Source organism: Protopterus annectens, chromosome 17.part0 (genome assembly GCF_019279795.1).
Source record: "Protopterus annectens isolate FY-2018-M chromosome 17.part0, PAN1.0, whole genome shotgun sequence".
Taxonomy (NCBI): domain Eukaryota; kingdom Metazoa; phylum Chordata; order Ceratodontiformes; family Protopteridae; genus Protopterus; species Protopterus annectens.
In genome coordinates this window covers 483,401,693-483,426,914 of record NC_056751.1, presented here as the reverse complement: position 1 = coordinate 483,426,914, position 25,222 = coordinate 483,401,693, and positions in this window count along the sequence as shown.

The window sequence follows — 25,222 nt, the reverse complement described above, 5'->3', positions numbered from 1 at the left end:
TCACTGCCTCATTGGTCAGGTCTGACCATAAGCAAAACACCCTTGACATCCACATCCCACTCCCACCCCCCAGTAAGGAAACCTCCTTAAAAAACTTCTCCAAAGCCAACTTCATGCTACTGAAGTCAGAAGTGACAAACGTCACGACACCCATGCAGACGGGATCTGAAAGTTCGACTGCAGAATCCTACACTAAGGCACTGTACGATCACATCCACTCATGCATGAATCGTGCCATCTCAAATAGAATCAAGATGCTCTTCTCCAAAAAAAGGAAGCCAATCTGGTGGTCCCCTGCTATAAACAAACTATACAACAGAAGGAAGAAACTGTTGCAAAAATGAGGAAAATCCCACGATGCAAAAAAACTCCTTCATCAGCCTCAGTAAGAAGCTGAGATTCCTCATAAAATCCTCAAAAGCTAGTTACGAAAATAAAATTGCCAAAGATTCCAAAGACAACCATAAGGCATTCTATAGTTATGTCAAGAATCTAAATGGCAATGCTCAGATCTGCTCTGAGCTACAAGAGAATGGCAGTAAATATACTGATCCTAAGGATATTGCCAATATCCTGGCAGATTGATTTAGTGCCAACTTCACCCTCCTCTCACCCCCTAAAGGGCCCATCTCAATACCAAAAGATTGCCAAATTCCGGTAATCATGGCCACACAGGTAGAAACCGCACTCTCCAAAGCTAAGAATACAGCATCCATGGAACAAGATGACATCCCAGGCTGTGTATTACATGAACTACAAAAGGAACTGGCATCTCACCTAAGTGTCATGTTTAATCATAGCCTTGCCTCAGGCTTTGTGCCCACTGAGTGGCGCACAGCTACAGTTATCCCACTCCACAAGGGGGGATCCACCTTGGATCCCGGGAGCTACCATCCCATCAGTTTGACAAGCCTGATCTGCAAGAGCATGGTACGTATTATAATGGAACTTATAAACAAAGACATTGGCAACCTTCAAACACTGGACCCCACCCAGTTTAGGTTTGTGAAGGGCCAATCTTGTCTCCTGAATCTGATTGACTTCTTTGAATCAGTCTCCAGAGCTGTGGACAAGGGTAAGACAGTCCACACAGCCTATCTGGACCTCACCAAGGCCTTCAACACCACCCCCCCACTCTGGAATCATATATAAACTTACTAAGCTGGGCATAAATCCCTACATCACTTGATGGGCTGCCAGCTGGCTTACTGACAGAACCCAGACTGTAAAAATAGCCGACTCCAAATCCAGCTCCAAACAAGTGACATGTGAAGTACAGGCTAACACTAAGGGACTCTGGCTAACAAAATTCACAGATGACTGCAAACTGGGAGCCATTATTGAATCCCCAAATGATGTGGATATTCTACAAAAGGGCCTTACAGAAACAGATGCCTGGTGCTAGAGCCATGGGCTCAAGTTTAATGCCAAGAAATGTATAGTTATCCCCTTTGGAAAAAAAAACATGTACCCATGAATTACCACATAGGTGGCAGTACACTAAACATCGAAAGTGTGATGAGAGATTTGGGGACACAGGTGGACAATGGTCTCACTTTTGATGTGGCACACCTCATCATTAAGGGCTTTTCATCCAGAAAAAAGGAGGTCATTGTCCCACTGTACTCATCCCTCATTAGACCCATTATAGAGTATAATGCCCCATTTGTTATGTACCTCACAAGACATCTGCAAAAGCTGGAAAGGCCACAGAAATACCTCACTAAAAGAATCACAGGCCTAAAGCAGATGCCATATGCTGACTGTCTAAAAAAACTCCAGCTATACTCTGTGGCATATTGTCTACTCAGAGGCGATCTCTGCTTAACATACAAGGCCATGTCAAACCCTGAGCTGTTGGACATGCTCCACTTAAAGAAATTTCAATCCCTCAGAGCCACATGCTCCAGGGATCTAAATCTTGTCATCACAATGAACAAAACATGCTGGAGGGATAGGTTCCTGACCCAAAGACTCCCCATACTCTGAAACAGACTGCCCATACATGTCAAGCAGAGCGTCTCATTGGCCCTCTTCAAAAGGAACCTTGATGATTGGATGGGAGATAGGAAATTCACCCCGGGGATCATGTCAGTCACCCTGCTAGACAGGGGTCCAGAGAAGTAAATATTGTGGGAAGAAATATCCAGGGAATTGTTATGGCTAGGCTTGTATAGGCCCTACGGCCAATAGCCTAGTACCAACCTATGAACCTCAGAATAGACTATGACTAGATAATTTGACATACTGAAAATAAGTATTGATATATACTAAGCTGATGTAAAAAAAAAATGGTCTCTTGTGTCCATCTTAATTGTTGCAACTAATCTCTGTGTAGCTGCCCGTATGCGGGTTCTGACCCATCCATTTTTCCATTTGTTTTTGGAAATCCTAAACTACTCTACTGACTGCTACATTTAAAAATGCTTCCAGTATATTGTTAAAAAAAGACTTATTTCCAGTCATGTCTTCTGAACTGCATCATTTTAACTGCTGCATATACTTTATTATATAACAGGATTTCACTTATTCAAGAAGGCTGAGGAAACGTCCACAGATAAGCCTGTTTTATGTAGTAAATGAGGAGTGCATGCACTGGTGATTGCTGCATGGAGGGACTATTCTTTTAGAAGGCATGAAATAAATAGCAACCCTCAGGCCAGGCCAAATTCAGGCATGTAGTGTTCACTAATAAATGAGAGCACAGAAAATCTACTAAATGAAAATATAGACTCTTATTTTGCAAGTGGTATAGATATCCTAACATGATACAATAGACTAGCGAATAAAAACAGCATGCTTGCCATAATTCATTAACTAAACATCCTGGTTTGTATTTTCCAACATGCAGCTTAGCCAATTTGCATCTCATACTGACTATTTATGTGGTACAAGAACACCCAGTAGGTAAATGACTCCAAGACATATTGCAAGCATTCCCAATATCATTGGTTTCACAAGCATGCCTGCCAAATGGATCTAGGAGAGGCGAAGTTTTAGTTGTGTTGAAGGAGTTTAATTTATGAAAGTATTTCTGTGGTTGTTGTATGTGGCTGTATATTAAATAATATAATAAATATTCACCTGCAGTAGTAGAAGATATATAGTAAGTAAGGATTTTTTTTCTGTAGCATGTAAAATTTATTTATTTATTTATTTATTTATTTATTTGAAGTTTGGTTGCCAGGATGGTCCACTGGGCTGAATGAGCCCATTTTCAATGGAGTCCTGGGGAGAAAAGCTCCAAGGATACAATAAAAACATAGTGAAATACAATATATAAAAACATAGTAAAATGCAAGGAGAGTACATTTAAGCCAAAGTAAATCAAAGCAGAAATAGAAGGTAAAGCATAACAATATGTAACAATTCACATCAGTTTACAAACAATTTTTTTTTTTTTTTTTAGTCACTATAATCACTAAGATAGATATTTAGATTAAGACAATAGTGTGAAGGTGTTTACACAGAATTAAACGTAAGTGTTTATTTACTGTATGTAAGTTCCTGTAGAGGTGATCTGGTTATTGGCTAAGGGATAAGATAGTGGCTGGGAAAGTTAAGCAGGATGGGAACATGAGCATTCCCACAGTGTTTGTAAGTGTGAGTGAAGGAGAGTTTTAAAGGAGGGGAGACTGCAGGTGCTACGAATATGAGGTGGGAGGGAGTTCCAGAGACGGGCTAGGGAAAAAGAGAGTAGGAGTTTGCCTGCTGGACGGGTTGGTTTGTGGAGTTTGATTAAGTTCTGAGTGTTGGTTCTTAGGGATTGGCTGGGTATGTGAATAGTGAAGGTTGAGGCAAGAGAAGGGCAGAGGGAGGGCTTGAATATGAGCTTGTGGGCATGAGTTAGTTGAGTGTAGATGAGGTAATTGGGAAGTTCTAGCCAATTTAGCTTGTGAAGAGCAATGCAGTGATGAGAGGAGGATCTGTGGCCAGTGATGAATTTGGCGATTTTATTATAGCAGGAGGAGAGTTTTGTTTTGGTAGAGTATTGTAGATTGGTAAAGAGTGGGGCACCATAAAGGAGGGAAGGGATGAGATATGTGGAAGCAAGGAGGAATCTAGTGGATGGGGTGAGGAAGCGAATATGGCGATAGAACATACCTAGTTTCTGGTGAGTTTTTTTATGTTACTTTGTATATGGGTGTCAAATTTAAGCTGATTATCAATAAGAACGCCTAATAGTTTAGCACTGGGAACAATTTCAAGGGTAGTATTGTTGTGACTGGTTATGGAGAATGAATTTATGTTGATAGTTAAGGTTTTAGATGGGGTAAATATCATGAGTTTAGTTTTTGATGGATTAAGAGCTAGATGATTATCTAGCATCCATTGTTCGGTGGTAGAGAAGGCATCTTGTGTTAGCTGTATCAGGGTAGGAATGGAGTTAGCAGCACAGATAATTGTTGAATCATCTGCATATTGGATGATTTTAGCATTAGGAATAGTTTGGTGGAAGTCGTTGATGAAAATGTTAAACAGTAAGGGACCTAATATAGAACCTTGGGGTACACCATTGTCAGTGTTAAGAAATAAGGAAGTGGATTTCTTCCATTTGACGGCTTGTTGCCTATTGGAAAGGTAACTAGTAAACCAGTTAATAGAATTGGGTGAGCGTTGTAGATTAGAGAGTTTAGTCAGAAGGAGAGAGTGAGAGATAGTATCGAAAGCCTTAGAAAGATCCAAGAGGAGTGTGGAAACGATACAGTTAGAGTCGCGTGCTTTATTTATGGTTTCAAGGAAGGAGAGTAGAGCAGTAGTAGTGCTGTGACCAGGTCTGAATCCATGCTGTGTGGAAGTAAGTAGGTGATTGTTGATGAGGTGGGGTAGAAATTGAATATGAATACATTTCTCAAGTAGTTTAGAGATGGGGATAGGATGGCAATAGGTCTAAAGTTGGAGATGTTATTATTGTTTCCACCTTTGTGGAGGGGAATAATATATGCTTTCTTCCAGATTTGGGGTACATAGCCTTCTTGAATAGACCGGTTTATAAGAATACAGATGGGGAAGGCAATGGCATCAGCAGCTGTTTTTAGGAAAAAGGAAGGGATATTATCAGGGGCATTAGAGCATGGTTTTAATTTTAGGAGGAGTTTTTTAATAGTTGACACGGGAATGGGTTTGAGAGAGAAGAGAGATAGGTGGGAGGTGGAAGTACCTGAGGAGGGGGGGATTGTGGGAAGTGAAGTTGGATGAGTAGAATTATTTTTGAAAGATGATGTTAATTTGCTTATGGAGTCGATGAAAAAGCTGTTAAATTGGGAGGCTAGGTCAATTTCGGAAGCATTATGTTCTGGTTGAGGGTTTTCCTTTTTCCTAGGGTTGAAGAGGGTGGAAATGGTATCCCAGAATTTTTTAGGGTTGGTTTTGTGATCATTTTGGAGGGTAATGTAGTAGGATTTGCGGTCGGAAGTAATGAGTTTTTTTACTCCGTTACGGAGTGTTTTGTATTCATTCAGGGTGTCAGGGGTTCTGCTTTTGTAATGGTACTTTAAGGCTTTATCACGGAGGCGCATGACAGCTAAGGTATTTTTAGTTAGCCAGGGGATGGTTTTGCTCTTAATTCTCTTAGTTCTCAAAGGGGCCAAGTTGTCTAGTAGGTTTAGAACTGTTGTATTAAAATAATTGACAGCTTCGTTTAAGGGAAGAGTTTTTAGAGGATTCCAGTTGAATTTTTTAAATAAGTCAGAGAAGGAGTTGGGGTTGAAGTTCTTTAAGGAACGCAAAGAGATGGTGGTTTGTGGTAGTTGCAGTGAGGAGAGTGGCACGAGCGAAAGTAGGAAAGTGGTCGCTGAAGGAGTCTGGGAGGGTGCCACTGCTGGTAATAAGATGAGGGTGTGATACTAGGATCCAGTCAATAGTGCTCCCAGAGGAAAGGTCTTTTGATGGTCTGGTTATGGAGTTGATGAGCTGTTGGAAGTTATAAAGGTTTAAATTTAGGGATTTTGTGGGGGATTGGACAGAGGGCCAGTTAATGTTAACGACACCTAGGATATAAGTCTCGTTTGTAATATTGGAGGAGAGCCAAGAGAGTATGTCTTCGAGAATAGGTATGTTGTCACCAGGAGGGATGTAGAGGGAGGCTATGCATATGGTTTTATGCTTGTTTAGGTGAAGTAAGGCTAAAAGTAGTTCGGCATTGGCAAATTGGGGAATAGGCTTAGAGTATGATGTAACTGAAAGGGAGGAGGAATAGAGTTGAGCAACTCCACCTCCTTTTTTATGGGTTCTGTCTTTCCTGATGATATTTTAGTTGGGGGGAGCTATTTCAGAATCTTTTATGGAGGGTTTTAGCCATGTTTCAGAGATAGAGAGTATGTCGGGATGGTTATGGAGAAGCCAGGCATGAAGGTTGGGGATTTTGTTGCATATACTTTCAGTGTTTAATGCTGAGAAGGAGAGGGTTTTTACAGATAGAGGGGTGTAAGATGGTGTATATGAGGAGTTGATGGGAGAGGGACCTGGGTTGGGGTGAATGTCACCAGAAAGAAGGGTGTTGATTAAATGGTGAAGTTGGAAATAAAGGTCATTGGATAGTTTTGTGTATGGATTGTGGGTTGTATATTTGGTGCTAGTTAGGGTTAGGGTGGTGTGTTTGTGGATGGGGAAGAGTCTGAATGGGAAGAGAAGGGAGGGGTTATTAAAGTAAAGATGGGGGCTGATGAATGTTGAAGAGTGTTGGTTTTGTTCAGGGATTGAACTAGTAGTGTGAAAGTGGGGTGAATGGATAGTATTGAAGGGTATGGTAAGGTAGGTTAGATAGGATAGAACAAGAAGTAGTAGTAGATGGGTTATAAATGAGGATGATTTTGCTAGCATAAATTCTGTTGGGAGTAGTATTGTATTAAGCTGTTAAGGGCTGAGGAATTATCTGGCATATAGAGAAGTATGTGTATTGTATTTAGCTGAGAAATATCTAGGTAATATGGTAGCATTACCCAGTTTAATTCTCTGAGTGCAAGACAGTGGTGTTTTCTATAGTTTACTGCAATTTTAGCTACTTTATTCTAATATTGCTCAAGTTTGGTAGTTGTGGAAATTGAAGGTTAGTAAAGATTGAGGCAACATAAAGGAGAGAGAAGGCAGGTGGGTTTTAAATTTAAAGTTTTCAATATTTTTTCCAATGGAAAAAAATGATGAACCAATAATAAAAGTAACTATTTCAGAATATTAGAAATATTACTGCATACAATATTTTAATGGGGGTGAGGTGGGGGCTTACATGCTTGGAGGGCATCTAAATCTCTTTTTTGACCTTACTATGTGTTCTCTGTCATAAAGAATAGCTAATTCTTCTGGCATCACTCAATACACCAGAAAAGGCCACGCAAACTACTGTCATTAAAATTCAGCATCTGTACCCATTACTTATGATCGCTTTATCAATAGTGTGCACATCATGTCTGATTATGATAAAATAACCACAGTAAAATATTTCAATTTACTTTACACAAATATTCACTAGACCTGCAAAGGCAGACTAATGATGTAACTTTATCAGCTCAGCGAAGTTAGTTACTTTTATCCAGAGAAATCCCCAGACCCACGAATTATAGATGTATTGTACACTAAACCCTTTTCAGATGCCTGTGTAAAATACTACTACTACTACTAATAATAATATAATAATGACTAAAGTCATATTTTTAAAAAATAGTTTCACACAAACATACAGTAGCCAAAGTATTAATAGATTCATAGATAAATGCTAAGCAGCGTGCTGATTACTGCATGCTTAGCCAATAACTAGACTATAAACAAAGGTGAGAATCCAACCCTAGCCTTATATGCTTAAGGTAAGCACATTATCATTATGTTGTTCACACACACTCACACCCTCTGTTCTTCCATTACATGACTGCTGTTCTGTCTGCTCACATAGAAAATAAAATCCATTCCTTCTGCCTGGATAGATAATAACATTTTATTTATTTTATTTATTTCCAGTTTGATAACTGGGTATGTCCACAGGGCTCAGAGAGCCCGTTTTCAGTGGAGACCCGGGGAGAAAAGCTCCATGTTGCAAAGTTTAGATACAGATACAATATAGAAAAGAAGAACAATTTACAATTGTGTTTCATGCTAGACAGCAGGTGTAATTTCTTATGTACATGTTACCTTTAGATACAGACACAATATTATTAATGAACAATTTACAGTTACATTTCATGTTAGAGAGCAGGTGTAAATTCTTAGGTACATGGTACAAATTTGATATTTACAATATGTACATATGTGTGGTTGCCTATAGATCATAGCTAGAGAGGCTAGTAATCATAGCTGGAGAGGGGTTTAGAGGTGGAGAGAGAGACTTATAGGACTAGGTGGGGAGAATGCAGTTGCATTTTCTGTTAGAGTAAAGGTAGGAATGTAGCTGAGATTTAAAGTTTTCAGAGTTTGCACAGGTCCTTAGAGAGGAAGGAAGAGAATTCCATGTTTTTGCTAAGGAAAAGGATAGCAGGAGCTGCCCAGCAGGGTGACTGGGTTTACGGACACAGATTAGGTTTTGTTGAGTAGATCTGAGAGTTCTCTTAGGGGTGTAGGGGAGAAGGATGCTGCATAGAGCAGGGCACTTAGAGCACATCCATTAAAATTCTTCCTCACTTTTTCTGTTGCACAACTTTTGTTCCATTCTGTTTGCATATAACATAACTTTCATCTATTCTGCTTGAGTAAGTAAGATCCATCCAAAACTCTACTTCTGTTCTTCTGTTGTATGGCTTCTATTCTGTTCCCATTTTAGCCTTGCCACCTATCTGGATTTTTTTCCAAACTATCCAAAATCATAACAATTGTTTGGTAGTCAAGAAAACACTGTGCAAACTCCTGTATTCTGTTTATCAAAACAAACAGAATATCTATATTAAAATTCAGACTCTGAACAGCATTTTTTTTTAAAGAAAAGCTTTGCTAATGCAATGCAATAAAGGAATAATAAGCTTCCCCACTTCTCCTGACATGACAAATGGGCATGGATGTAGACAGAGAGGGCATAGAAAGTGAAGGGGATAGGTGTAACTAGGGGTGGTGGTGGGGTGTGTGTGGACACTGTCCAGTTTTGGCTACAGATAAAGGTGGCAACCTTATCCTTCTTGTGTAGAAAATAACATCCATCCAAAAAAAGATTGCTTTACTAGCATTCTGCTTGCAAGAAGCAGCTGCCGTTCTGCTCTCTCTCTCTCACTTTCTGTTACTAAATAATATGCCTTTTTGCTGCATAGGAGAAAAAAAACACAAAGAAAATCCAAGATTGTCTGAATTCTATCACACACAGAAAGTAGCAAAACGCCACACCTCATTTGAGCTCAGGAAGTCTATTTCATTGGCTCAAGTTTTTGAGCAAGTGACAGAGTCTAGAGGACTGATGAAAGGTTAGCAATCATTTTTTTTTTTAACAGAGACAGTGTGGTTCACACACAGAGTAGCAAGTAGTGATTTTTTTCTCTTTTTTTATGTGGGTTGTACACTGAAAGTAGCAAGCAATATTTTTTATAATGCTTTTAAGGTCAAACTGGGCCCACCAGCCAGCACAGGACCCTAGACATCTGTACCTAGGTCACTTTGTGCAGTATCCAACTCTGATATTACATACATCCATCAAACCCTTGCAGTTATTGCAGTTAGTGGTTTCTAGAAGTCCAGACAGTGCTACTTGTACTTGTATTATGAGACACTTTATGCTTCCTATCCTTTGTGTGGTGTCCAGCAGGCCTTAGTTGCTTTACTGATGCCAAAGCAACTCACAACTATTCTCTTTTCCAGTGTAGCCCATGTGTGCTAAACAATTCTGCACAGTTCATTGTTACTCTGGCATTTTAACCTAAACTACTATATTCCAGACAGTTGAGCATTATACCACTGTAAATTAAAACTTAAATCATATCATACACTTCACATAGTAGGGCTTATAATATTCAGTTTATTCTCCAAGTCTTGGACTGAAATGGAAGTTTAGCCTGCTTGTCTTCATTCTTTAGCCAGCCTCATAAAACTTTGTATCCTTAGGCATTGTATGCATTATTCTCATAAATAATGAATTTTTCTTAACACAATAAATACAAGAAATTCTGTTTTTGAGAAATGCAAGTATTTAATGTGGATGCCTCACTCTCATAAAAAAATAAACTGTAATCAACACACACTTTGACATCACTGCACACCAAATCACACTAAAACATCTTAAGCTGAGGATATATAAATTTTTTCCCAAAGCTTCCTAGACCCATAAAAACTGTCAGTGATATCACTGCATCATTTTCTGACACACTTACAAAAAAGAGCTATCTCTGGTTTTGTCATGTAAAGTGTAGTACATGAGAATCCTATACAAATAAAAGCGTTTTAATAATCTTTGACTCTGTAGTCAGACAAACTGACTCTATGCTGGACAAAGATATGTCCTTCAGGTGCTGGGATTTCCACTGTATCAGTGGGCATTAATACTCTCTCACTTAATACACGGTGGTGATCCATGGAGGGGTAAATGACTTGGTGCACAAAACCCTGCAGAATATTTAGGGAAACATTTCAGAATTCTCTTTACTTGCCACAGTTGCAAGAAAGACTGTGGTCTGAAGAGAACTGATGGTATGGAGAAAAAAAAATATTTGGATTCAACAGCTGGATAAATACTTGAGTCATTCCAGGGGGTCCAGTATGTGTCATTATGGGAAGAGATGCTCAACAGTGCTACTTGTTTGGCAAAGGATGGCTAGCATCTCCTTCTAGTGCTTTGGCATACTCGCTAAGGTTTTACTGAATCCATGATGCCTTTTTTAGGCTGTGTCTAGGCTGACGGACGTCTCAATGTACCAAACTCTACAAATGCAAAGAGGATCCCATGAAGGTGCTTTTGTTCAATACATGAAGTCTTAATCACAATCTGCCTGACCTTGAAGTTCTCCTGCATTTGGAATGCATACACATCATCTAAAACTTGATTTCAATACATACAGAGGTGTGTGTTTGTGTATACCATGCTTTTAGGCACTTTTGGTAGTGTTTTCATATTTATTAGCCATACTATTACCTTTTGACAAGTCCCAGTGACCCTCAAACTGAAGTTATTAAACTCCAAATTACACTAAAATGATGAATTATAAGTTTATAGACTGTTACACGATGCTGTCTGTGCCCCCGAATATCATGTAAGGTTCATAAATGTGCTTGATTAACTACACATAAACAAGAATTGTATTATTCTGGGAGACTTTAACTATCCATCAATAAACTGGAGGGCCTGTACCTCCTGTGTTAGGATATTCCCAAAAGATTTTGCCCTCATAAATTAAACTCCATGGAAAATATTAGCAAACCAGCTAGAGAGCATACTTTCTTGATGCGGTCCTTATGAATAAGACATCATCATACTCTATTCCCCTGGTAGGTTAGATCAGAAAATTGGGTCTTTCACCTTTAATCTCTTTTTATACCCACTGAAACCGATATCTTAGAATTCAAGGATTTTAAACACAACAATCTCAGCAAATTTTATGAGAAAGTCACAGAATTCAGTAATAGTAGGATCACCCCCCAGACATTGCTACAACAAGTAGCTTCACCATGAAGCTTTATTCCCACTTAAGTAAACATTTAGAAATGGCAGTCCTAACCAAATCTAAATATAATGGGAAATTTAAAAACAAAGCTACCTGGTAATCCAGTAATATAATAAACTGTACAATAAGAGAGAGAGAAAAAAATCATATGGTCGACATTGCTCGACCATACATTTAACCGACATTTCAAAGGGAATCTCGTAATGCCGAACTGTCAGAATGTTCTAAAAACACTGAATTTGACATTTCCGACTGCTCTACAGTGTAAAACGAGTGCTAACATGGGTCAAAAAGGGGACGGAATTTTTCAGTTCTCAACACTTGCAGTCGCATTTTTGTGATGTTGTCGCAGTCCTTTCGGCCATACCCAGTCGACCATATGCATGTACACCATGGTAAAATGGATAGCAAACTGACTAAAACAACACACAGTGTGGCTGGCAGGACCATCAGAGAGTATAAAGGTGACCAGTGGTGTTATACAAGGTTCAATGGTAGGGCTTATTTTGTTTAGCATTTGCTTTTCTGATCTTCAGAATTTGGACTAAAACCTCTGGCTAAATAAATTTGTGGATGACTGCAAACTGGCAGTCATTGTCAAGTCATTTTTTGATGCCCAAGCACTTCAGCATCAACTTGCAGCCATAAATACCTGGCATCCTAAAAATGGTCTCATATTAAATGCCAAAAAGGTCAACAGTGGCACATTTGGTAGGTGACTCCTACCTCCAGCATACAGCATATGCAATATCCCACTTCAAGGTGAGAATGCTGTTAACTCATTCCCTCCAGTAAAGCTCTTTTGAGTGTGTACCTTTAACTCCTAGTGAGTGAGGCTTGAGCCTTTAAAAAATGAAGTTATCACCCTACAGTTCTAACACTGACAGAGGTCAAATATCAATAAAATTATGTTTGCCATCATGTATGCTTCAAGATAAAACATTTTGATTCCTTGTATGTATTATGGTTTGGGAATTATTAATGCAAATATGAACAAGTAATAAGAGGAGCAGCAGGCGGTAACTGCACAAACGCCTGGAGGAGCACTCGGCTGTAAGCCAGATAGCGACAGCAGCCAAAGTCTTTCTAACTGGCACTGCTGTTTGACAAATCAGTGCCATCATGATTTAAGGAGTTCATTTCCCCCCTTATATTCAGCATTGATTGAAACCATTATTGAATACAATGCCTACTTTGGCATTTACCTGACTACACATATCCAACAACTAGAAAGACCCCAGAGGTTCCTAACTAAGAAGAGCACAGGCTTAAGAAACTTTCCTATCAGAAAAGATGGGAAGCACTCTTCCAGTACTCAGTATCTCATAGACTCACAAGGGGAGGTATATACCTTGCATTCTACAAAGTTAGGGGCCCTCTGATCATAGATGTTATACATCTCCACATTACCCCCATATATGCCAGAACCAAGGAACTCAATCTTTGCCAGCAGATGAATAACACATGGTGGGCAGAGAGGTTCATAATACAGTGTCTTCTCCAACTTTAAAATAGACTTCCCTTGCAAATTAATCAGTGTGATACTCGGTATTACTTTAAATGGGATCTGGATGGTTATTTACAATTTGCCCAGGGCTTGAATGGCCTGACCCTCCTTGAGAGAAGATGTATTGACTAACGGATGGGCATTGACAGGACATTAAAGCCCACAAGATCCAGTTGCCTCGCATTTCTTTTGACACTTTGATCACCTACGATAAACTTCTTTATTGCATTAGTGACAACCAGCTTAAACCTAATTTGCATAAAGCAAGCATGATCACTTGCTCAAATCAGAATGTAGAATGTCTTTGAAGAGCTGCAACAGTCTTTTCTGTCACTGTTAATTATCATCCGCAAACTCCTTTCTGTTACAATCTGTCCTATTCTTAGTTTATTTAGTTACTGCTTTATCACCATCCTGCTACATAAAAAGGTACATGCATACAACAGAATATCATATTTTTGTAGAACACCATGACAGTATTCATTATTGTCCCTATATCAAGTGAATGGGCTTGAGTTTGACCACCAGTTTACATCTATGCATCTAAGCTTTACAAATTAGTTTTGGCAATAAACATATTGCTTTATTTATATAGCATCATGAATTGGTATAAAAAAAGTAATTAAATCTTCCCTTATCCATTGGAAATGTTCATATCACTTATATGAACAATCAACAAATAAATTCTCTGTTGGTAAAGATTGGAATAGATGGCTCTTCAACCTTATGTTTTTTAGATATATATATATACATATATATATATATATATATATATATATATATATATATATATATATATATATATATATATATATATATATATATATATATATATATATATATATATATATATATATATATATATATATACATATATATATATATATATATATATATATATATATATATATATATATATATATATATATATATATACACATATATATATATATATATATATATATATATATATATATATATATATATATACACATATATATATATATATATATATATACATATATATATATATATATATATATATATATATATATATATAGATATATATATAGATATATATATATATATATGTATATATATATATATATATATATATATATATATATATATATGTATATATATATATATATATATATATATATATATATATACACATATATATATATATATATACATACATATATATATATATGTGTATATATATATATATATATATATATATATATATACATACATATATATATATATATATACATACATACAAACATATTTAGAGAGATGCATATAGATATACATATGTATGTCTGTGTTTTTAAAGAAAGCACTATTTTTGGATGAAATCAAGAATCATTTGATTTAATGACAAATTAGTAGTACCCTTCTTGCATAATCAAAAAAACCAGCTGATTAAATTATCTAGTTTCCATTTCTCAGCCAAGTGATGTATTTAATTTTAAGTCCTTTCTTCTGAACTTTCCACAGCTTTGTTTCCTCGCTACCTGTTATATAATAGCTCCAAGATATAATCAGTGGACATAACATTTCACCACACATGATTTTTCTATACCTGTTGTCACACACACACACATATATATATAAGCATATATAGAAAGAGAAACAGAGATGTTTGCCTTTATCAAGATTGATCAACTCATTAATGTCAGTTTTCATTACTTCTATTGCAACATAGCCAAGTTTTTTGTAAGCATTTGTAAAATAGTTTTGCAGAACCCCACTAAATATGGGACTTCCCTGTTGTACTGTCCTTGACAACAAATACAAAGAAAATAAAACAGCTAATAATCAAACCACCTAAGTGAATTTTCAGAAATACTGAAAATTTCTTCAATAGATTCATAATTGAACTGGGCATTAAATTCAAACATGTCAACCATCTAGCTATTCATGCATCAGGTTGATGAGGATATGAGAGAAATCCTGTACAAAGGTTCCCAGTTAGCAAGGTGGAACCCCAGGAGTTATATACTGTTCTTTGCTGCTGAAAGAACATACCAATAGTTGTTGGAATTTCTAGCATCCATGTTGAACATATCCAAAAGAGATAAAAAATCACATGGGCACCATTCTACTGGTAGTTTCTTGCTTATGGCTGGTAATAATATGGAGACATGTAGGAACAGATAATTCCATGTCTGGTCCCAGTGTTTCATCAAATCAAGCCTATATGAAAAATGCCTACTCAGCAGTATAGCACAATTCAGAAACAATACCTTCGTTATACCAAATACAGACAGCATTAAAAATCAAAGCACCAGTTAGGTTTCTTAAAGGCATGTCCTGTCAGTTTTTTCAAAGATAACTAGTTGACTACTAAGGTACTGCCATACGGCAGTGGATATCTTCCTCAGTGCTAACTCATCCTCAAGTACCGTGAAGAAATCATTCTACCAGTATGACATTCATGATCTATGCATGTAAAATAAAATAGCTCCTCACTGCACCAACCCAGTGATGCTCATCACATCTACTTTCATACATTTAAGAGAAGCTATGGGATTCAGCAACAAAGCGGAAACTGGGTAAACATCCAAAAGAGGTGTCTAGGATAAGGCAGTCTCATTCAATGAAGTAAATAAAAAAAAGTGGAAATTAAAAATAAAAAAACTGATTAAGAAAGAAAAATAATTTAGAAGCAGTAAGGTGCTTAGAACTATGCTGAAAGTTGTACTGAACAGATGAGCCAAGCCATCGTGCTTACATAAAAACAAGCCAGTATGGCTTATCCAAAAACTAAATATCAGTTGGCCCCCACAAAATTAGTAAGTACAATCTGAAAGATTTGTTAAATAACAAAATAAGGCTAACATACAATGCAGATTATATAAATAACTGCTTAAGAACATTAAAATAAGAAGGTGACTAAGGAAACGAATGCCTTGTGTGAATCAGAAAGTGCAGATGTACAATGTCCATATTAATGCTGCAATGACAGATGCAGCTAGGCATCCCTTAGTTGGATGCAAAGCTTCAGCCTTGCAGCATCAGGTAAAAATTATTTCTGTGGGCTGGTAGTACAATATATGAAAGAACAAAATGTGACAAGAAACCAGTTGTTTGCACAGTTTTTTAACAGTATAGTAATACTAAAACTGCCTCTTTAAATTACAAAATGTGGCTCACACAATGTAAGAAATGTTAAATAATACTAGAGTTGGAAAGAACAGACAGCCTATGTATCCACAAAAGAGTAACATATGCAAAAACTCACAAGCTGCTCATACTTGTTGGTCCTAACGTTCCCGGTAGCAAGAAACAGGCACATAGTGTAGAAATATATCTAGCATTTTTTTCAACAAGTAACAATTTAGCAATGTAATTTTGGTAGAGGGACCAAACTGTATCCCTCTTCCACCAATAAAACCAGTGGAAGAAATAAATCAAAAATGGAACAAACTAGACAAATCAAAGTCCCATTACACTGAATTATGTAATTGTTCTAGGTGTGTAACTCCAGACAGGAGTCCTCCAGAATTCTAGAAGATGTTCTTTGTGTTTCACTGTTGCAGTCATCTCATTTGGGTTATCCCTGCCAGGGTAGCCCTCGGCTGGACCAAATACCAGAGACTTAGTATTTATGATTAGGTTGCTGTCACTTGAGGACTGATGTCAGTTCATCAGTAGTATAAAGTAAGGTAGCCAACAACATTACATCTGTCTTTCTTGCTGTGGAACCAGAAGCAGTTTGCACGAGTGCCGGTCGGCTGCTACCTGAATATTCGTCTACCGAATTGAAGTTGAAGTCTTCTGAAGCTATGAACCCCGTCGGGGATCCTTTTTTCTTGCGCCAACCAATGTCAGAAAAAGTTAATAATTGTCTCGCCTATGGAAAACAAATACCACACCAAGACTTCCACTCTTACTGCATCACTTGTTTAGGCCCAGACCACAATGTCCCTCTTTGTTGCTTCTATGCTTTGTTCAATGCCAGAACTATACATCATCTGGCCCTTATTGTAGCCAGATATTTTTGCTTACAGTCTTCGAATTCTGATATTGCTTTGGTAAGCCATCTAACAGCAGAGCTTTCAAAAAACATAAAGATAAAGAGAGAGACAGACCGCACAGGTCCAAACCTACAGACGATGCTTCCGTTAAGGTAGTCGTCAGTTCTCCAATACTCAGGTGCTTTTGCAGCCCCTATGCCCATTTCTGTTGATTCTCAGGCCATTACTGAGACCCTTTCAGAGACTGGTATGCCACAAAACTCTTCTTCAACTAAGGATCCTGCTGTCATCACAACCTTGGATGGGTCTGGAGCTGCTGAGTAGGCAACGGCTTCCGAGGAAGTCCTTCACAATACCGAATCTCGACACAAACTGGCCTCTTCTTTCACGACTACCATTCTTTCTAAAACTACTGAGTTTCTTAGGCCCAGGGTACGAACAATACCCAAGAAACCAATGACCCACTCTCAGGTGCCTGCTACCTTGCCTCAGTCTCAAATGCTTAAAATGGCAGAAGTACTTATCATGCTGATGAGGGGAAGCAAAGCTACCCCCTCCAAAAGGAAAAGAGAGCTGTCCCCTGTAGTTTTATTTGAACAAGAGTCAGATGAATATGATGTATCTGAATATGAAGAGTTGCAACCACTCTCCACTTATGAGGATTCTGATGCAAAGGATTCCATTTCTTCAGCCTTTCTGCCAGAGGACTTTTCTTTTGGGGAAACCCTGCATACCTTAAGGTAGCATTTCCAAAGGAAGAGTCAGGACTATGCTCAGTCTAAAAAAAGACTCAGGGAATTCCTAGTGTTTCCACTACACAGACCGTTGGGATCCACCCCCAGTCCTGGATTTTGTAGAGGATGATTTCCTCGAATCCAGCTTGACTTCTGATGCCCTTCCTCCTGCTCCGAGAAAACCAGACAGGTACTATAGAGTCCCTGACTTGCACAAATATCTTTTTAAAAATCCTACAGCTGACCATGAGGTCATTTCTCATGGGCCAAAAGGGATTAAAGTAACCTCTACTAAGAATCTCACCCACTCAGACAGGGATTCCCGAGTATTGGACAGCTAGGGTAAAAAAGTATACACCTCAGCTACTCTAGCTATCAAGGGACTAAATTGTCAGTTCCACATGCTGAAATTTCAGCAACATATCTTGGAACTCCTTAAAGAAAAAATGTCTTCCTTTTCTGCTTGGGCAGAATCTAAAGATTTACAAAAGTTAATGCATTCTGCAAGTCAAGTAATTAAACACACCTTGCACTGTGGTTTTGATGCCCTAGAAGCTTCTTGGAGGGCAGCAGTCACTAGATCCATCATTAAAAGGCATGCATGGCTTAAGGAATAGCCCTTGCCAGACCATGTCAAATCTAAATTGTTGGCTGCCCCCTTGCACAAAGATAACTTATTTGGCACTAAGGCAGAAGAGGTCTTAAAAGAGAGGGAAGAAAAAGCAAAATCTATGCAAACAGTTAAGGATTTCTTGCAGGTCCAGCCCCCTAGGTTCAGCAGCCATTGTTCCTCCAAACACTGGTCCTTTTCTGCTCCCAGTAAAACAGCCCAGCCTAGGCCCTGTGGAAGCAGACCCCCCCAGACATCAGCTCCAGGGAATGCAGAGATCTAAGCAGTGGACTACCTCCACTTCAAAACCAGGGATTTCTAAGCCACCCCCTTATGGTAAGAACTCACAATGATTCACCTCCTCCGCCCCTTGACTCTGCCCACCTTCACTTACCCCTAAGAAGAAAACTCTCCTTTCACTCAACCACTTGGGCCACCATTACCAAGGACTTCTGGGTTCTAAACATTGTGTCTCAGGGATACAGATTTTCCTTCCCTACCCTTCCAACCACAAAAGGGTTCCCATATCTACCACCAAATCAGTGGGCAGAGGGTCAAAAGCAAATCCTTTCACTGCTCTCTATGAGGACAGTAGAGCACATTCCTGCAGAGCAGATAGGCCAATGTTTCTACTCCAGACTTTTTCTGGTGCCCAGAAAACAGGGCACCTGGTGTCCCATCCTCGATCTATCCATTATAAACACCTTCATCGTGATCCCAAAATTCAAAATGCTCACCCTCCAGCAGCTGCTACCCATGCTCTCCAAGGAATCTTGTCTAGCCACACTAGATCTAAAAGAGGCCTATTACCACATTCCTATCAGGGAATCATGCAGGAAATATCTCCGCGTCAGGGCAGGATCTCAACACTTTCAGTTCACTCCACTTCCCTTTGGCTTATCTATTGCTCCCAGAGTTTTCACAAAATGTCTGGCTCTGGCCATTGCTTTTTGCAGACAAAGAAATATTCAGATTTACCCATAACTAGATGACTGTCTTATTCAGGCAGACAGCCAGGAAAAGCTCCTCAAACACCTGGCCTTTCTAAAGACAATACTAACCTCCCTAGGGTACACAATCAACGAAAAGAAATCAAAACAGGTGCCTACCCAAAGGATCATCTTCCTGGGTGAAAGTCTGGACACAGCATCTCAGATGGCATACCTTACTCCAGAGAAACAAATTTTATTGGCAGCCTACTTCTCTCAAGTAGCCACCAGGTGCCAGCTAACTGCAAGGCAGATCCTGCAAGCTCTGGGGTTTACAGCCCCTTGCATACTACTCATTCCATATGCCGGACTGCATATGAGGAAATGTTAATGGTACCTAAAGAGCCTTTGGTGCCAACACTCTCAAGACCTGGAAACTCTTCTACCTATAATTCCTTGCCTCAGAAAAGATGTTCTTTGGTGGGCAATAGCATGCTCCCACAACAAGGGAATGCCTTTCTCCCCATCCCACCCCCACTGCCCAGACCCTCACCGCAGATGCATCAGACTATGCTTGGAGTGCACACCTAGACGGCAGGTGGATACAGGTACAATGGAGCCCACAGCAAATCCCTCTGCTCATCAATCAAAAAGAGATGATGGCTCTGCAGCATGCCTTGATAGCTTTCAAGCCCCTTCTTTCTCCAGGAGTTCTCTTGATCAAAACAGACAACACCACTGTGATGTCGTACATCAACAAGCAGGGAGGGCCTCACTCCTACCTTCTATGCAGGATGGCCATGACCCTTTGGCACACAGCATCTTCCATGCATCTACACCTGTTAGCACAATTCCTAAAAAGGCTCTCTCAACTCTCTGGCAGACCAGTTAAGCAGAAATCTTCTGGACCCACATGAGTGGCAACAAAACAGAAGTACCTTCATCCTAATAACTCAGAAATGGGGAACCCCAAAGGCCAACTTCTTTGCCTCTGACACCAACCATCAGCTCAGCAACTTCTGCACCAGGGAGCATCACTGCATGGCTTGGAAAGTGGATGCTCTGTCCTTCTCCTGGGTCAATCTGTCTATTCCTTTCCTCCCCTACATCTCATCCCCAGGGTTCCATTCAAAATAAGGGAGGAAAAACCAAAGCCCATTCTTATAACTCCAGACCGGACCCAGCAGCAATCGTACCCCTTGCTGCACAGCCTGTCCCTGCTACCCCCATGGCATCTTCCTCAGATTCCAAACCTCCTGACCCAGAGGGAAGGGGAATTCATGCATTCCTAATTGCAAACACTCAATTTGGCAGCTTGGCTTATTCTCTAACCCTGAACCAAACTGACAACCTCAGTAAACAGGTTATGGATGTTATCTGTGAGGCCAGACATCCTAGCACCTGAAAGTCTTATGCTGATAAATGAAAAAGGTTCTGCACCTGGATCCAGGCAAAGGGAGCCAGTATGGCAGAGTCCTGCCTCCCTCTCATCCTAGATTACTTGGCTGACCTACTACACAGTGGCCTCTCTTTCTCCTCTATAAAAAGTTATCCCTCTGCTATTTCTGCTCATTTTCCCACTGAGCAGCCCCCTTTTTCACACCCTTTGATCAAACAGTTCCTAAGAGGGGCTAGCAACTAGACACCATCCAGAAGGGCACCAACACCATCTTAGGACCTTAACTTTGTATTGGAAAAGCTCACCCTGTCCCCTTTTGAACCAGCTTCATCTGCAAAGCTAAAATTTCTCTCCTGGAAGACGGCATTCCTTCTGGCTATCACTTCAGCCAGAAGAGTCTCTGAGCTACAAGCACTCATAGCTGTGTAACCCTTCATCATTTTCCATGCAGGCAGGATATCCCTCAGAACTAACCCATCCTTCATGGCCAAGGTGGTGTCTAGTGTGGCTCTCAACCAATTCATTCATTTTCCCACATTTTTTCCTAATCCCCATAACAAGGGGGAAAGGATTCTTCACTCTCTAGATGTGAACAGATATCTAGACAGAACTAAATCCTTCAGAAAGTCTGATCAATTGCTGGTTAGCTTTGCTACAGGGGCAGAAGACAAAGCCATCTCCAAACAAACCATTTCCAAATGGATAGCACACTGTATCCATTTCTGCTGCAAACAGCATGGAAAGCCTCCCCCCAAAGTGGGTCAGGACACACTCCACAAGGGCCTTCTCCACCTTCGCAGCTTTCCTCAGAGGAATCACCACGAGGGACATCCTGGAGGTTGCCACCTGGACATCTGTTCACACTTTTACCAAGCATTACCACCTGCCTCTCTTCTCCAGATCTAGGACAGGGTTTGCCTCTGCAGTCTTGCAGGGCATCCTAGCGAGCCCCTAATTTCATTGACTGTCTCCACCCTTTTCCTCAGTTTTGTGAATCAACCCAATTGTGATGACTACAACAGTGAAACATGAAGAACATAGTACAGTTGTGTACACTTACCATAAATGTAGATGTTGGCGTGCATTCACTGTTGCAGTCCTGGTTTCCCTCCCTCCATCCCCCTTTCTTCTCTTTCTCCTTTTATTACCTTTCTAACTTGTTCTCCTTTCCTTACAAGGAACATTTTGGTATTTATTTTCTACTGGTGCAATTTCTTCCACCAGAACCTGGCCTCCTACTTGGGGGATCCTGACAGGTTAGGGCAAGAAAAACTGATGTAATGGCATCAGCTGCCCTACTTTATACTGCTAACGACCTGACATCAGTCCTCAAATGAAAGCAACTGAGACAGAAATACTAAGCCTTTGGTATGCGGGCCGGCCGAGGGCTATCCTGGCAGGGATGACCCAAATGTGTTGATTGCAACAGTGAATACAATCAAACATTTACATTTATGGTAAGTGTACACAACTATACTTTTCATTAAGGCTAGTACATTAGACATTACAAGGCCAGTGCAGCAGTTGATTATAGACCACTAGCAAAACCAGAGACAAAAATATTACCCTTTGGTCCAGTATCCAATAAATTTGATTAATCCACATGCAATGTATACTAGCAAGACAAGGGTGAAAAATTTCAGCCAGAAATCAAACATTCTCATAAGACAGAACAAATACTCCTAAAGAAAATATAAAAGACAATTGAAAGTCCCTTTCAAAATGCCTGTGTCCTTAAATGCAGTTAATAGTTTAATTAAGAATTATAAAATGCAAGCAGAGCCATTCCATCTAAAATTCTGGCAACATAATTGATAGTATTGGCAACAGATATTAATATTAAGTTTGAACTCTAAAAGTATAAACTGTTGTTTTTATGAGGTTGCCAAAAATAATACTAGAACTGAAAGTCATGACATCCAGTACTTGTCTCCATGTTAAGGTATGGAATGGCAAACCTTATATTCTTCTTACAGTTTTTACTTCAGACTGTATACACATTGACAGAGCTTTATTATAAGACATAGGGAAGGAATAAAGAATATCATTTGAGGTCATAAAAATAGTGTGTTCTTTATGAAAGTGTACGGCTGGAACGTTAGCTCTAAGAAGACAGATCAGACTAGAGAATTAAGGCAGGAAAGTTTGAAGGTCCCATACTTCCTAATTGTGTCTGTGTGTCTGTATGTGTGTTATTTGGAAAGGTGTCTTACATAAGCACAAAGGAATATAGCTGACTGATTTGGCATTCAGGATACGGTGTCACTATATCTTGTCTCTCCATTAGTATTAATCAAAGAAATGTTATTAGTTTTTGCAAATATGTGAAAGAATATGTATAAAAGTCCGTATAAGAATGAATAAACTCCTTGTTCTTCCTTTTTTGCTATTTGGGCCAAATTATTTTCTCACAATACACTGGCATTTTTGGGCAAACTTTTGTTAGTCCTTGGCTCATTTTATAAGCTTGTAATCATATTTAGTAAAGGATCAACTAAAGCACATCTTAGGTTATAGGGCAAGTGATACTGTATAGTAGGTTATATATGACTGGCATCTGGAGAAGAGTTGAAGGCCTTTTTGAGTCATTTGTGTAATGTCAACATTTTTATTAAAACCTTTCCATTTTTTTGATGTATATTTAATATATGAAATTGTTATTTAAGTGCATGGCATACAGACATAATAGGATGTTTTTATATGACTGATTATAAAGGAAATATCGTACACATACAGGGAATGTACTGGGGAAATTAAGTTTTGTTAAAAAGAAGGAAATTGTGAAAGAAACTGGTTACTGGAAGTGAACCTTTTGGTGCAAAATATATATCTCACTCATTACAAGTAATGTATAATCAAGAAGTTGTTACTCCAAAGACAGTTAAGTACATGATTTTTAAAGTGAGTTGTGCTAAACCTCCAATTGGGCATGCTATGAGCATTGCTGTACCTGGTAACCAAAATGTATACAAATAACAAAATACGCAGGCACCACTAACATACAAATTTTTCCGGAGTTTTGTAAGACACATAAAAATGACACAAATCAGACATCTTCTTATTAGATCTTGACTTGCATATGATTTATATCCCAACAATCTTAACGAGTTCTCTGTATGAAAGCAGTTATGAAAATCCATGGTTATGCATATGGCTAATATGAATCAAATACATTACTGTATTCCATTTTCACGTTTCCACTGTGCAAAATTTTCTGATTACATTTTTGTACGTTAATATGGTGCATTGATCAGCACTCTGTTTATTGAGAGAATCATGAAATTCGCAATAGTTCAATAGTACAGAAAAAAGAAAGGTTACCTTAGTGTCAGTGATGAATGGTAAAATATCTACTGTATTGTGTAGAGTTATCTTTATTCTGGCAGAAATTCATTATTAAATTTTAATTTTAAGTGTGGAAATGTGTTGACAACTTTTTCATTTCTATTTTTTTTTACTTTGGTAAAATTAACATCCAGTTACCTAGAGAAAAAAATAACAAGTAGTTGTGAGCTCAAACGAGGGGACATGTAAGGGTAATATATATTTTCCCTGCAGTGTTTTTACACTACATCCAAGCAGGATACCTGTTTAAATGTATGGTATAAATACATGACTGTGTTTCAACAATGCCAAATGTCCAGTAGGGTGGCCATTACAGGGAAATAATGGGCCACCTGTAGTGTTGTAAGACCCAAGGCTGCAGGTGGAGGGCCTTCACACACCTAGCAGGTCTTTTATTCCCTGTAGCACCCACCTTGGTGAGCATTATTTCACTTAGAAAGTTGGCTATTTGTTAAATGGTTTTGTGTTTGTCTTATTAATTGTACTTTTTGTTTCTACTATAAAACACCAATTTCCTGAAAGAAGTTGTTCCAGAATAATGAAAAAAATGTCCAAAATCCAAAAGGTGAACCCCCAAACTTATATATACCAACTCCACAGTCGCACCAACTCAAAGAATGGAGAAAGGTTCCTAAAGAGAAGTTAATTATTGCCAGTGTGCAATTGGAAATCACACCAGCAATGATTTCCTAGGAGAAAAAAGCATTCAGTATTATGCAGTTCATCGTTTTCTTATTCTGTAGGCTACTGATGCTCATGTAGTCTCACCCAATCCTCTGCCTCATGTTTCAAAGCTGCTATAGGATATGAAATTGTTGTTGGATTACATATTTTACAGCCAATATACATGCTATGAAATTAGAAGTTATGTACCTACCATAACGTTCCATGTTAGTTGTCTTCTTCTCGCCGCCTTTCTTGCTGGATGGGTTCGGAGCCGATCCTCGGCTCCGACTCGGCCACTCTAAAAGCTCGAGAGCTAGTTCCACCGGCTTGAGGCTCCCCTATATCCCACAATGCTAGGCCGTAACTCCTCAGATCTCGTTTGAAAGCTTAGGCCAGCAATAAAATTCCATAAGGAACCAAGAAAACTCTTCTAGGTCTGTTGTGGCTTGGGGGAAGGAGGGAGGGACGCAAGAAAGAAGGCGAGA